Source organism: Haemaphysalis longicornis, unplaced genomic scaffold (assembly GCF_048455015.1).
Source record: "Haemaphysalis longicornis isolate Haplotype H1 unplaced genomic scaffold, Haemaphysalis longicornis Haplotype H1 scaffold_2, whole genome shotgun sequence".
In the NCBI taxonomy this organism is placed as follows: domain Eukaryota; kingdom Metazoa; phylum Arthropoda; class Arachnida; order Ixodida; family Ixodidae; genus Haemaphysalis; species Haemaphysalis longicornis.
Window position 1 is genome coordinate 169349173 of NW_027526295.1, and position 3622 is coordinate 169352794.

The 3622-nt window shown below is 41.5% G+C and overlaps 1 long non-coding RNA gene across 1 annotated transcript; it reads right to left on the reverse strand.

The window, feature by feature from the left end:
- Positions 1 to 637: 637 nt before the first annotated feature.
- LOC144169482 (uncharacterized) lies at positions 638 to 2220 on the reverse strand. The gene is made up of 2 exons (XR_013322453.1): positions 1735 to 2220; positions 638 to 970 (listed from the first exon to the last, which is right to left on the reverse strand). It is a non-coding gene; the product is annotated as an uncharacterized LOC144169482 (long non-coding RNA).
- Between the last annotated feature and the right edge of the window lie 1402 nt (positions 2221 to 3622).

The window sequence follows — 3622 nt, forward strand, 5'->3', positions numbered from 1 at the left end:
CTCCTCAAGAATATCAGTACATTTCCTTTCCAAGCCATACTATGCAACTATGTGGTTCCGTTATAACAAATCCTTGTATTCATGCCTGCGTACTACAATCCACAGCAGCAACATCTGGGATCGAACCTTCGTACGGCACTCTAGACACTGCCTTTGTTTTATTGCTATATTTCTTTTGTTGACGCGAGACATGCAGTTCGAAAGCAGACGCAGGTGCCTAGAGAACTATCATGGAATCGTGCATTGTTTCTTTCTAGTGTTTTCGCATAAAAGCCTCTTCCGCAGGATGCAATGGTCAATGCTCGGTGCGGCATCGACAGAAGTCGCCTTCAGTGGCAACCATGTACTCCACAAACATCAAGACATTGCAGGTGCGATGGCGATTCGGGGGTCGTGCTTTGTCAATACCCAGAGCGTATGAAGAACCACAAGTTTATTTCTTTCATGACGTCGATATTGAAATCTCGCCACACACTGTGGTATTTTACTGTCACGTGAGCATCTCCACAGAGAGATGGCGACTGCAGCGATAAATGCGTGTTCAACTTTGGGCCTCCGATACAAACTTTTTTCTTCCGATCCCGTATTTCAGCGAGTATTTTCCGGGGAATAAAATGAATGGAGAAAAATGAAAGTAAAGGCTCTGTATGCTTTTATTTCGCACCCGTACGTTGAATGGTGACGAAGTGAAGTATCTTCTTCAGAATACCTTAGCCGATAGTTCCAACAACTGCTCCAGCAACCTTGTTCACCACCACCACTTTTGCGACGTTCTCCACGACTTTTCGGATCTTCTTCCAGAAGTATTCTGACGTTTTGTCGTCGAGCTTGTTTTCGGAGTTCTCCAAGTGCTTGAGGGCGTCCACGAGATCCACCAAACCTTCATTGGTATTAGTGAAAGCGTATTTTTCTTGGAGAACAAGGCCGAGTGTTTCGAGCTGTCTTCCGGCTTTTTTCGATGTCTCTTCATCTGTGTTCGAAGGAAAGAAAGAAATGGCACAATAATCGGCACTAGTTTCGCACCTCACACAATAAATTGCTCATACTGCTACTCAAGAAAACTCGTATATTGCCTTTCCAGGCCATACTATAAAACTATATGGTTCAGTTATAACAAATGCTTGTTTTCATTCGTGAGTATAATCCACAGCAGTAAAATGCAGGTATTGTGTCATGAGGTTGTGTCCGATGCAAAGTGTTCCAGCACAATAACGTTAATACCAGTTCTAACACCGGAATACCACATTGCCTTCTGAATATATGTCACCATAAATAGGCGCCAATCTCACCAACCAATTCATTCAAGTAGTAACTTTAACTAACGAAAAGCTGTTCTCAAAAAGAGTAATTCATGTGTGGTTTATGCACGACACAAAGAGGTAAAACCACTGTCGCAAAAACCTTGTTAGGAGTAGTGCAACGATAATAACTTTAAGAAGGGTGAAAGAAGGAAACTATCAGCGCATGTTACGCGCGCTATGTAATAAAACAGTTGAGACAGCACTAGTTAACCCACTGGATTCACTTTAGCATTCTGTTAAAAAATGTAGGCGGACGAATTATTAAAGAGACCTTGGCTAAGTATGGCAGTGTTTAAATATTTTAACTATGAACCGAATGACCTGTCGTCATCATACCGGAAAATTGCTAGAACCCCTGGTCGAATTTAATACAGGGAAGTCATATGAAAGTTTTTTTTGTCAAGGAGTACATAAAAGGTTTACTGTAGCTTACCATCTTCAGAGACGACGGTCTGGGTACCCGTGTTTTCTGGATTTCTGGAGTAAAAGAAACAATTTCCACATCAACATCTACGCCACTTACCAGAAAAACAACATACTTATACATGTAATACTTACACACTGGCTGCAACTGCAGGATGGTGTTGTTACCCGGAAAGAAACAAATGACAGAGAAATGAGTTATTGGTGGAAGTTATCGGATGTTAGAGGATATTGGGGTTATTTAACTAAGGAATACACTTCGCTTCGGCCCGAAGTACTATCAAATTCATTCCTGTATATTTCACTTCGCGGTACAACAGAAATATTCAGCAGGAGACTAATTAAAAAAAGGCATGCTGTAGGGCTGTAGCAGCGCAGAGACCTCAGAAATTCATTTCGTAACTCACGTCGCTTTTTGTGCTCTTGACATCAATTATTCGCAGCTTGTGCGAATCATGTGCGGTTTCGGCACATACTCTTATTCTTCTTTATGCATTGCCACACCAACCTATCCTACGCTAAGCGCTGTTTCGAGGACGCGGGTTCGATTCCCGGCCGCGGCGGCCGCTTTTCTGGTGGAGGCGAAAAGGAAAAAACGCCCGTGTGTACGAGATTTCGGCGCACGTTAAAGATCCCCAGACGGTCACCATTAATCCGGAACCCCACAATACAGCGTGCCTCATCTTCTGTGTTGCGTCGGTGCGTTAGGATAGAATAGAATAGAATATAACATTATTTGTGTTGTCACAGACGGGTACACCGCTAGAATAGAGTCAATACAGACAGGGGTCCCATAGTAATAAACTGTAGTGAGACTCCTTGTTATTGATAGCATACACAGAAATAGCTTAATTGCAGATGCTAGCAGGAATGATACCTAATTTTTCATTACCTATCTTAAACAAAGAATTAACGAGACTACGCGTAAAGAGGGAATATAAGATTCACATTTTAGCAATCAGTAAGGAACATACTGAACAAATAAAATACACCCCATTGAAACAACTAACACGGCAATATTTAAACAAAATAAAGCATCCTACAAATGACACAAAGACTACACTAGACGAAATGGTGATGTGCACGTCAAAAGTCTGTGTGATGGTTTGTCAAAAATGATCGAAGGGAATGTTTAAACGTTGATGGACATGCTTGTATTTTAACCGTGTAAGGTAGCTCGTTCCATATTTTGATTGAAGTAACAGCGAATGTCTGTTACCGTAGTTCATGCGTACATTTGGAAGTAAAATGTGATTTTGGAATGAAAACCAAGTTTGGTTAGTGTTTTCTCGTTTAGTTCTGCCAATAATGTAGAGAAGATCGGGCTCATTGAAAGGGTAAAAGGCAGTTGTGCCAACGTTAAATGCGATGGTGTCATTAACCGGAAAAACTTTAAGATCAAGAAAAAGGGTGGCAATGGGAGCATCAAAATGACTAAAGGTGATTATACGCAGTATACGGTTTTGAATTTGCTGTAATGGGGCTTTATGGGAGTTGCAAGTCAGACCCCATGACCCGATACAATAGTTTAGGTGACTTTGCAAAAAAGCATAGTACAAGGTGATTAGGATCCGTTTCTCGAAGTAGTGACCAGCTTTTATTAGTACCCGAACGCATTATGAAACTTTCTTCAAGATTAGGTTAATGTGTCCATCAAATTTTTGAAATCTGGTTAAACCCTACAATCCATCAATCAAAGCACTGTTTCCCTCTTGACTTACATGCAACAGAAGCCAGGGCGAGCACAGGCAGGACAATAGACGCCTTCATTGTCGCTTCAGCTGCAGTTAAGAAATTCCGCCCATCAGCAACAGTTAGTAAGCCCAGTTCTTGTGAAAGCTTTTCCGCACAGTTTTGGTGCTGTTAGTAACAGGAAAAAATGTTTCGCAAAAACATAC